Source organism: Nannospalax galili, unplaced genomic scaffold (assembly GCF_000622305.1).
Source record: "Nannospalax galili isolate Female #2095 unplaced genomic scaffold, S.galili_v1.0 scaffold635, whole genome shotgun sequence".
Classification (NCBI taxonomy): Eukaryota; Metazoa; Chordata; class Mammalia; order Rodentia; family Spalacidae; genus Nannospalax; species Nannospalax galili.
Window position 1 is genome coordinate 639,241 of NW_008335836.1, and position 12,138 is coordinate 651,378.

Consider the following 12,138-nt stretch of genomic DNA (forward strand, 5'->3'; position numbering starts at 1 on the left):
AAATCTACAGTTGTAAGGGATTTGACTTCCGGCTCCATGAGCATTGTACAACAAAGATGAACTTACATGCAAGCTAAACCCTCATACACATAGAATAAAAATAAATAAATTATAAATAAATAAATAAAATTTCACGCCTCTCAAACTTTATGAATTTCTCCCTTCTTTCTCCCTGTCTAACCTCTGTCCTCTTTTCCCCATTTTCCCCTTGATAATACCTGTTATTGTCACACCTCTCATGAGCTCCTTTTCCCCCTTTCCCCCGGTGGTTCCTTGAATATCCTACCCACTTCCATTCCTAGCTGAATACCCCCATTTTCCCCATCTTCCCCTTGGTAACATCTTTTCCCTAGTATCTCCCTCACTCTTGCTCTTTCTTTACCTTTATGGCCATGGTTCTTACCATTTTAATGGCTTCTATAGTTACATAAGGACATAGACTCACATATAAAGACTTGGTGCTAAGATCCACAAAAGAGAGAGAACATATGTAGCTTGTTTTTCTGAGCTTGTGTTACTCACTTAATATAACAGTTTCTAGTTCCATCCAGTTACTTGCAAATTTCATGATTTCATCTTTCTCTTTATGAAAATGTACCACATTTTCATTATCCATTCATCAATTGAGGGACATTGTTTGTTTTCATTTCTTAGCTTTTGTGAAAAGAGCGGCAGCGAACATGAATATACAGTTATCTCTACAGTAGGACAAGTCCTTTGGGTATATGCCAAGGAGTGTTATAACCAGATGGTATGGTAGGTTCATTTTTAGGTTTTGAGGAAGTGTTCATACTACTTTCCATAGTAGTTTCACCAGCTTACAATCCTACCAGAAGTGAATGAGTGTTCCGCTTGCTACACATCCTCACCAGAATTTAGTGTCTTTTGCTCTGTTGATCTTGTCAGTGTGACAGGGGAAAGATGACAATTTACAGCTGTTTTGATTTGCATTTTTAATTACTAAAGATGCTGTAAACCTGTTAAGGTTTTTCTTAGCTATTTTATTTCTTCATTTTAGCTCTCCCTCTTCAGGTCTTTAGGCCATCTTTTCATTGGGTCATTTGTTTTCTGAGTTATTTGTATATTTTGGATGTTAATCCTCTGTCAGATGTGTAGCTTTTCTCACACTCAGTGGGTGGCCTCTACACTCCCTTGTGGTTTTTGTTTCCTTTGCAGAAGCTTTTAGTTTAATGAGGTTCCACTTGTAGACTGTGGGCTTTAATTCCTGAACAACTGGTGTCTGATTTAGAAAGTCCTTGCCTATGCCTCTTATTCTAGGGTGCTGTGTATGTTTGGTTCTTTTTAAATATTTTGTTTATCATCTTTATCTTATGTATGAATACACACCTGTGTTGTGGAATACCTAGAGAGGTGTGTTGGATCCCCTGGAACTGGAGTTATATGCTGTTGCTAGCCACCATGTGGGTGCTTGGAATAAAACACAGTCCTCTGCAAGGGCAGCCGATGTCCTTAACTGCTGAGGCATTTCTCAATCCCCCTATGATTTCTTCTAATAGTAGCAGAGTTTCAGGTTTCTTGCTGAGGTCTTTGAACCATTTGGAGTTGAGTTTTGTGCAGGGTGAAAGATCAGGATCGAATCTCATGCTTCTACTGGCGAGGCCCAGTTTTGCCAGTACCATTTGTTGAAGATGCTATCTTTCCTCCAGTGTGTGTTCTTGGCACCTTTCTCAAATATCAGGTAGTTGAAATTGCATGCACTCATGTTCCATTGATCTCCATGTATGTATTTATGCCAGTATCACACTGTGTTTATGACTGAGCTCTGTAATATAGTTTGAAATCTAATGTGGTATTGTCCCCCAGGATTGGTCTTTATGTTCAAGATTACTTTGTCTATCCAGGGTGTTTTATAAGGCCATATGAATTGTAGGATGGACTTTTCTAGTTCTGTGAAGAATGACATTGGGATTTTGATTGTCCTTGCAAGATTCTATAGATTATTTTTGGTTGGATGGTCATTTTCACAATCTGCATTCTACCAATCCATGAGAATGGGAGATCTTTCCATCTCCTTGTGCCTTCTTCAATTTTTTTCTTCAAAGATTTATAATTTTCACTGTATAGATGGTTAATGTCTTAAGTTAGGATTATTCCTAGATATTTTTTTGTGGCTATTGTGAATAGGAGAGTGTTTCCACGAACACTTTCTCTGATTGCTTGCTATTGGTATATAGAAAGGCAACTGATTTTTCTAAACAGAGTTTGTAACCTGCCATTTTGCTGAAAGTGTTGAGAAATGCATCTGCTCAAATACCTACTGAAAATACACATGCAAAATCTGAACATGAGTGCATGTGTATACCTGAGGGCTATGTAACATGTATACCTGAAGACTATATACCAAGAATTACAGTGCCAGCCTAGAGAAACCCCCATTCTACTTTTGCTCAACATAGTCCAAGAGACTCCCCAAATAGCACAAGCTATTGCTACAGTCTTTTATTACCTCCCAGAACTTGAAGTTAAGACCCTATTTCTGAAGACAGGCCTGCCTAGTCACTTCTTTCCTGAGACATCTAGAACAGCCTGGTAAGTCAGACTCTGTCCACTGCATCTTGATACCCCTGTACCCTGACCAGTTACATTCCTCTACTCCAGGGCTCACATTTACTCTGCTTAGCTAGTGAACCCTCCACATCCTGTCCCCATTGCCATCTTTGATTATACCTCCTTCTACTCCTCTAATCTGAGATGTCAGCCTACTAAGCCTGACACTGTCCAGCACTTCCTGATCCTCCTGCACCTGACCCTGCTACACTCTCCTGACCCAGGGCTCACATCTACTCTGCTAAGCTAGTTAGACCTTACACATGCAGTCCCCACCTTCCCTTGGGCCAAGGCCCAATCCTGATCATGATGCCTGATATCTCTAGACTAAGTTTGTAAAACCCAGCCACTAGATCATAATAGAACTGACTTGGCCTAGGCCTCTTTGTGCTGCTGGAGAAATCTTGACTAGTCAGCTTGTAACTCTGATTTTGCCAGTAAAAAATTAATACTGAGAATATGAAATGCAGAACAACTATTCACACCCGATAATAAAAAAACCAAGCTATATAAAAAACATAAATAGAAACAAACTTCAGCTAAACAAAGGAAGGCTAGAATTTCATGTCAGACATACAACCAACAAAAGAGATTCACATGCCCAGACCACAATACAAAACAAAAATAATATGAAACACTGAGCTAACCTGTCTCCACCATAATTCACTAGTTCTATAGATGTTTTCTAGAATGAGAACTACCTCATGGAAACCCAGGTCTAATTACATGACCAAAGAATTCAATGATTTTTAAAGAACACAAAATCAGGTCAAAGATAGAAATAAACTCCTGACGAACCTCAGGAAAACAGGAATATAGAACTGAAGGAAATGACAGTGACAACTCAGGACTTGTAAAGTGAATTTACAGAAGAGAAAGTAAAACTGAAGAAAACTCAAGCTTTCATAAACATGGAATTGAAAAACTCAGCAAGTCAATTCACTAGGAAAGGAAAAAACCTCCGAAGCAGAATGAGTGAAAAGGAAAAGAGACTATCATGACTGGGTGGCAAAGTTGAAGAAGTGGGACACATAAACCAGGGATATGGAAAATGTAAAGAAACATAGGAATGGTATATATAGAAAATATGGGACATTATAAAAGATAAAAATCAATGAATCAAAGGAATAGAGGAAGGAGAAGAATCCCAGGTCAATGGCATTGATCAATCTTCAATAGGATTACAAAAGAAAAAATCCCTAAATAAAGGAAAAACATACAGATACAAGAAGCCCACAGAACACCATTTAGATTGGATCATTACAGAAACTTCCCACAGTGTATCATAGTAAAAAGACTAAATGTACAGTTAAAAGAGAGGGTACTGAAAGGTGAAAGAGAAAACAGCAAGTTTCATATAAAGGAAAACTCTTAGATATAATATATCATCGGCAAAAAGGGATAATTTGATCTCTTCTTTTTCAATTATTACTCCTTTAATTTCCTGCTCTTGTCTTATTGATCTTGCAAGAGTTTCAAGCACTATGTTAAAGAGAAGTGCAGATAGTGGACAGCCTTGTCTGGTTCCTGATTTCAATGGGAATGCTTCTAGTTTTTCTCCATTTAGAATGATGTTGGCTGTGGTTTTGTTATATATGGCTTTAAATGTGTGGAGGTATGTTCTCTCCAGTCCAGTTCCCTCTAGGACTTTGAATATAAATGCATGTTGAATTTTGTCAAAGGTCTTCTCTGCATCTATTGAGATGACCATGTGGTTCTTGTCTTTGAGCCCATTTATATGATTTATGACATTTATCAACTTATGTATATTCAGCCACCCCTGCATCTCTGGAATAAAGCCAACTTGATTATTGTGAATGATCTTTTTGATGTGTGTCTGTATGCGGTTTGCAAGTACTTTGTTGGGAATTTTTGCATCTATGTTCATTAAGGATATGGGTCTATAGTTTTCCTTTTTGGTTTTATCTTTACCTGGGTTTGGTTTTAGAGTGATGCTGGCTTCATAGAAGGAATTTGGAAGTTCTCCCTCAATTTCTATCTTTCTGAATAAATTAGGTAGTATTGGATGTAGATACTTTTTAAATGTCTGGTAGAATTCTGCTGGAAATCCATCCTGGGCTTTTTTAGTTGTGAGGTTTGTACTACCGTTTCAATTTCCTTATGTGTTATGAGTTTATTTAAGCTGTTAATCCTTTTTGGTTTAGTTTTGGTGGTTCCCATGCTTTTAGGTACCCATTCATTTCTTTTAGGTTTTCAAATTTAGTAGCATATAGGTTTTTAAATTATTCCCTTATAATGTTCTGGATCTTTTTGGTGTCTGTTGTAATGTTTCCCCTTTCATCTCGATTTTGTCGATTTGGAGGTGCTCTTTCTTTTGGTTAACTGGGCTAGCAGACTGTCAATCTTGTATATCTTTTCAAAGAACATCTCTTGGCTTCATTGATTCTTTGTATTGTTTTCTTTGTTTCTATTTCATTAATTTCTTCTCTGATTTCTATTATTTCTTCTTGTCTGCTGGGTTTGGGTTTCATTTGCTGTTCTTTTCAAGTGTCTTGAGTTGCAGTGTTAAGTCATTTATTTGTGTTCTATCTGATTTTTTTAATGAATGCACTTAGAGCTATAAACTTTCCTCTAAGGACTGCTTTCAATGTGTCCCAGAGGTTTTTGTTGTGTTGTATTGTCCTTTTCACTTAGTTCCAGGAATAATTTTGTTTATTTCTTAATTTCTCCTTTGATCCATTCATCACTCAGGAGTGTGTTATTTAATCTCCATGTGTTCATGTGGTTACTGGGGTTTCTTCTGGTGTTGATTTCAAGCTTTATTGGATTGTGGTCTTATTGAATGCATGGATTTATTTTAATCTTTTTGTATTTGTTGAGGTTTATTTTGTGTCCCAGTATATGGTCTATTTTGGAGAAGGTTCCATAGAGCCCTGAATAGAAAGTATATTCTTTGGTGCTTGGGTGGAATATTTGGTAGATGTCTGTCATCAGAATTACAATGGATTGCTTAATGCAACTATAAAAGCCAGAAGACCCTCAAGCAAAGTATTCCAAAACACAAATGACCATAGAAGCCAACTGTATTAGTCACTTTTATGTTCCTGTCATAGAAACACCGACCAAAACAATTTATAGAAGTTAATTTGAGCTTACAGTTCCAGGGGAATTACAGTCTGTCTTGGTGGGGAGGCAGGGCAGCAGAGGTGGCTGGAGCAGGAGCAGCAGAAGCTAAGCTCTCACATCATCATGCAGGCACAGGAAGCAAGAGAGCAACTGGAGATCTGGCAAGGCTTAAGACGTCTCTAAGCCCACCACTCCCAGTGACGTGCTACTCTAGGAGAGCCATACCTTCTAAGACCTCCCAAAATACTTGGAGACTATGGGGGACATTTTCATTCAAACCACCACAGGTATTCAGAATGTTGGAAGTGGTTATGCCTGTAATATTCATAGTATCACTGTATAGCAACTTTTTGTGTGCCAAGCATTGTCATAAGCATATTGTTTTCAGTTGTACATTAACTACTTTGCTATAAAATTTTCCATGAGCAAGTAAATTTTTCAGAGAATTTCACGGGTTCTGCACTTGGAAACTATATAGTGTTTATAATTTATATTTTTTCATAGTTCATTTAAAAATTTTAGATTATACAGTGAGCGTTAGTGGTAGATTTATGAGTCAAATTAGAAAAAAAAAATCAAGAGGACAAAATTCCAGTGATACATGTTGGTGAAGAAGAGTAAAATTAGCAGCCATGGAGCTAGGAACAAAGATGGACAGATGGTCACAGGCTGAATCTACATGAGTCAGCCATGAAAAAGATGAAGTTTGAAGGAGTAGGAAAACATCCAGCTGGGTATTTCATTAATTCTCTGAGGAAATTAAATATTTTTACCTTCATTAAGAAAACAAAATTTTCCCTATATGAGCTTAAACTTACTGAACATATTAGTTTTGTTGTTGCAAAAATTGAACTGAAGAGGATCAAACACAAGGCAAGCATGTTTATTTAATTTCTTCCTCATTAATTCCATGGGACGGGCTTACTTACCCACCCACAACCATCCAATGATGACCTTACCATACAACCAGATGTAGAAATGCGCCTCGGGAAAGATCAATGTCTCTTAGCTCTTTCTATTCCTCAGTGATAAAACATTATGCTTTAAAAAAAAAAAACCTTTTGTCTCTGGTTTCTCAAAATTCAAATGAAAGACCAATAATTAATAGATTCAGAAAAATAAATTAATGATCTTAGGAGAAAGGCAATGGACAGAAAGCCACATTGACAAGTATCAGGGCAGCAGATCCAGTCTGAGGAAAACTGGCCACGAATTCAGAACTGGAAGAAATATCTATATAGTCTAAAGAAAATCAGTATTGGCCACGGTCTGTAAGACCATGGACACATAACAATGAAAAATGAGGTGGCGGCACACAGTGAGGGCTCTATCTGCCAATCAGCAAGGACAAGCAGTGAAATTTAAGAAGAGAAAATGAGAGCATTTTTGCATGATGGTCCTGAGGTAAGTCACAGAATTTTACAGTCCCCAAGGCTACAAGTGAACATAGAAGGAATGGAAGGCTTAGTAATCTGGGTGCTCTCTGATTTCCAATTGGAGATTTGCAGTAGCTCTAAAAAGAACTTGTCACAAACTTTGGAAAATGCATATTCTGAGAGCATTCACCATGTGGAATAATGATAATTGTTAGATATGGATAAAAAGGCAACACATCTGTGAAGGCTTTGAGGACTGAAAGTTGAACTCATGGTGGAAAAGCACACTGAGGCAGCAGAGATGCGTGGTGAGACTGAAAGAGACGGTGTAAACAAAATAAACAGAAATTTGACTAATTTATAGTGCACACTGTCTGCCACCTCTGGAAACTAATCAGAGATTTTGCTGAGAGAAAAATATTTGCTATTATTGTCCAACATCAGCAAAATATTCAACACCATCCTGGATAGAATTTTAGAGATCCATGAGGTATTTGAGAAACATTTCTTTAATCTCTATCGATTACTGCATAAAATATAAAATCACTGCAGTCACACTCACCTCTGGTACAATTATTAGCACAGAATGAGAGAAAGTTGTTAAAAATAAAGTGTTCTCTAAGGAATCTTGTAATTACTTTTACAGGTCCTGAATCTTTTCCACGTGTGGGATATTAGGGTTGCAAGACAGTCATAATCTCTGTCCAAATTAAAATCAGGTTCTCTTTCAGTTACAAGTCATCCTCCAAGAAAGCTTGATTCAGATGGTACTAAGCATTGAGTAACACATTCACAGTCTGACTACAGCAGTGTCAGGACTTAGGAGAGCAGGAAGGAAAATGATCAAGTATGAACATTAGGAAAAGACAGATGAGGAGGCAGTTTAACTGAAAAACAATAGTTTTATTCTCATCAGATGAGAGAAATTTCTGTTCACCTTAAATTTAATTAAAACAAATTGATCTAATTTTTCAAATAAAACATTTTCTGTATGTATGTGTGTGTGCTGGGGGAGGGGGACTATAATAAGAAGATGAAGTAGCAAATATTAAAATCAGCCAGAATGAAGAATAAGAAAAGTTAGAGCTACAAACAGTAACCAGATAGTTGAGACTCTCAACATACAATTACTCTCTGCAGACATTGAAAGTAAACCTTGGAGTTAAACTGAGGGAAAAGAAGCCTGTCAATTAATTATGGTCCCAGATTACCCAGTAAACATACCAAGAAAATGCTAGAGAATCAGAGAATTAAGCATTACCAGCAATTGTTTTTTAGTAGAGAAAATATTGGACAAGATTATCTTTTCTATGTAGCGTACATATAATTCATCTGCAAGAGAGGATAATATTGTCCATATTTAAGTTCAGCACTTGAAATTGTAAGTTTTATTGAAAGTTTCCTATACCCACATCTGACCCTGCATCTTATCAAGTAGAATTGAATTAAATAAGAGTTCTAATCTTAAAAAACTTTTACTGAGCTTTTGTAAATTTTATTACAGTTCTTAATCAAATTAAGGACCCCTCCTCTACCCATGACAGGCTCACCCCCCACCACACACACACACACTGGGCCTCATGTACTCTGCTATATATGGTAAGTGCCATCTGGTCAAGCATTTTACCAGGATGTACTTCAGTGCAAGTTCATCCACTGGAGTATGTTCTGTCTGTCTGAAGATCTTAAAGAAGGTTACTCTCACTCATCCATTAGTAATTGATCTCCACCAGCTCTTAGGCTAGGGTCAGCCCACTGCCCATTTTCCTCACACCGTTCTGGACCCTTGTCTGATTGAGTCGGCATAGGTCTTGTGCTCAATGCCACCATTGCCAAAGAGCTCCAATCTTTCAGTTTAATTTTTAAAAGACTAATCTTTAAAATGTGAAAAACAAATGACTAGTACTTTGTGTGCATATCATACATCAAAAATGCTATTAAAGGCATGAGTTCCAGAAAAATGCATATTTAAATTGTACAGACACATATTCCATTATGAAAATGATGAGTAAAGACGCAAAATGAATTAAGCATTTTTTTCTGGAAATATGCTAACTTTTTTTGTATATCTAAGCCTTGTACAGCATCTTGCTATAGAAGACACTAGATAAATGGATATTGTTAGAATTATTTACTGATTGTGGATTATTTTCAATATGTTAGAGAAAATTAATTTGCAAACAATGATAAACCCATCTTTTAAGTGATAAATGAAATACAGTGTATAAATTGGAGTACATACTAACACTACCATAGAGCAATACATGAAATTGAAGAACAAGAAAATTACCTGTGCACTCATTTCTGAGATGTCTTGACAGACAATTGTTAATTAAAGGAAACATGAAGTAGGAAAGAAATGCATTATGTTTATAAACACATGCACTTTTATGAAGGGATAATTCAAAACCATTTAGTTCAATACAGTCATTTAGCATACATATTATTTCATTCAGGAAAATATTATCTTTTTCATTTTTCTAAGTTGAATTAAATTACAATGTAGAGACAATTTACCCACTATATTGAAGCAAAGATTATTAGAGTCCAGGCTATAAATAGCAATTATATTAATAAGAAATATGTGAAAATAGGTAATTTTTAATCCTATAATCTCAGGCAGAATCTAGATTTAAATGTATATGTTTCAATATAGACATATATGACATAAAATGGAAGGGTCTACAGGAGTGGAGAAAGGTTTAAAGGGAAGAGAGGGGGGAACAAGAGAAGGCAATGAGATAAATATGTCATGAAATGATAAGGTCCAAGAAGCTTTACTAAAAATATTTATTTACTTATATTTATTTTGCTTATGAGTGTTATGACACATGTATATAAGTGTACACGTCATGCTGTGTGTGCAGAGGACAGAAGAGGGTGTTGGATCCCCTGGAACTGAAGTTACAGACAGTTGTTAGCTATCACGTGGGTGCTGGGATTTGAACTTGGGTCCTCAGCAAGAGCAGTCAGTGCTCTTAACCGCTTAACCATCTCTCCAGCCCACAAGAAGCTTTTAATGAGTTCTTATTTATTCATTGTTTACTCTAGCTATTGAAATAGTGAACATTTATTTCATTGCTCTCTTTCTGACCTCTTGAGTGGAAGGATAAATTCTTCTTCATAAGGACACATCAAAGAATATGTACAAAAAATGTGCATTAGTTATCACAAAAAAACATTCAATTGAATTTTTCATGAGAATACACGTCTCATGAGGAAAGACATACATATAGAGAATGAGAGAGAGACAGAGAGAGAGAGAGAGAGAGAAATCTGAACTCTGAGTCATAACATTAAATTTAGAAGTACTATACACACATCTTTGGATCCACATAAAATGGTCTCATGAGTAAAAGTCTATATATGAAAATTGTCTTGTGAAACGCTATTCAATCTCTGCTTGTATTAAACCAGGTGAGAAGAGAAAACAGAAGACAGACAATCAGTATGTACTTCCTGCCTGACAAGCCGTATGCTTGGGAGTTCTAAGTCAGCAAACCCCCTCCGAATGGCACAGTCTTCAGGCCCTCGGTGCTGACCCTGACAGGAATACCTGGCTTGGAGTCCGTACAGTTCTGGATTGGAATTCCTTTCTGTGCAGTGTACATTTTGCTCTGCTTGGGAATTCCATGCTCCTGGTTGTCATCAAAGCTGAACGCAGTCTCCATGAGCCAATGTATCTATTCCTGGGAACGCTTGGGGCAGCTGACATCGACCTTAATACCTGCATCCTACCCAAAATGCTAGGAATGTTCTGATTTCACCTACCAAGCATGTACTTTGATGCCTATCCCTTGCAGACGTGGTTAATTCGCACATTCCAGAGTACTGAGTCAGCCATCTTGCTGACCATGGCAATGGTCCGCTAGGTGGCAATCTGTGATCCTCTAACACATGCAACCATCTTTACTCAGCGACTTCTCATTCAGACAGAGGTTGGAGTCACACTCAGAGCAGCCCTTCTTGTAGCTCCATGTCTCATTCTCATCAAGTGCCTGTTGAAATTCTACCACAGGACTATCATCTCCCATTCATACTGTGAGCACATAGCCATTGTGAAGCTGGCAGCAGAGGATTTTCATGTCAACAAGATTTATGGTCTGTTTGTTACTTTCAGTATACTAGGCCTGGATGTAATCTTCATCACACTCTTACATTCGAATTTTTATAACTGTCTTCATGCTGCTTCAGAAGGAAGCAAGACTCAAAGCCTGTGACACATGCATCGCCCACATCTGTGTGTTCTTAGAGCTTTATCTTCTGGTCTTCTTTTCCTTCTTTGCCCACAGGTTTGGTTTCCACATTCCATCCTACATTCACATTCTCCTGTCTAACCTCTGCCTACTTGTTCCACCTATGCTCAGTCCCATCGTTTATGGGGTGAAGACCAAACAGATTAGAGACTAAGTAGCCAAACTTTTCTGTTGCAATCATCCCTCTTGATTTCTCATTTATTTACCCTTGTTTTATGTAGCAAATCTCACTTAGAAAACTAGATTTTTTTTTTGCAATGGGTGTGTGTGTACACACATACACACACATATATATATATATATATGTGTGTGTGTGTGTGTGTGTGTGTGTGTGGGTGGGTGTGGGTGTCCAGTGAATGAATTACACCAAGGGACACCTGGGTACAAAAGTGTGACCAATAGACCTAAAGGTATATGACAGGATGCATGAGAAGGGGTCTAAGTAGGCTTAAGATACATTGTATGAGTGGTGTAGGTGTACTTTTCTGTAATACAATGATCTATATTTAGCATATGGTGATAAATTTCATTTGTTTAGAGATATGATAGAGGTAGGGTTATCTCTAGGATCTCAGACCTCTCCAGCCATCTGGAGTTGGCTGTGTTTGCAGTGCCACTTGTAAGTTCACTCCCATTGAGAGGGCTTTAAGTCCAATTAGATAACTGTGGATTACCTCCAGGTAATAGTGTCATTAACACTCCAGTAGAGGTAGTTTGTTCTGTTGGTCTTTATGGTTATTAGACTTTAAGGCTGGGGTGAACCACTGATTGATTTTCTTTCTTGGCAGCTTGCATAGTATCTTACAGAACTATGGGAGTTAAATTTCAGGTAGAAGGCTTCCAGACTATGA

The 12,138-nt window shown here is 37.4% G+C and overlaps 1 pseudogene; it reads left to right on the forward strand.

The window, feature by feature from the left end:
• Nucleotides 1–7,302: 7,302 nt before the first annotated feature.
• Nucleotides 7,303–11,441, forward strand: LOC103732101 (annotated as a pseudogene).
• The last annotated feature ends 697 nt before the right edge of the window (nt 11,442–12,138 follow it).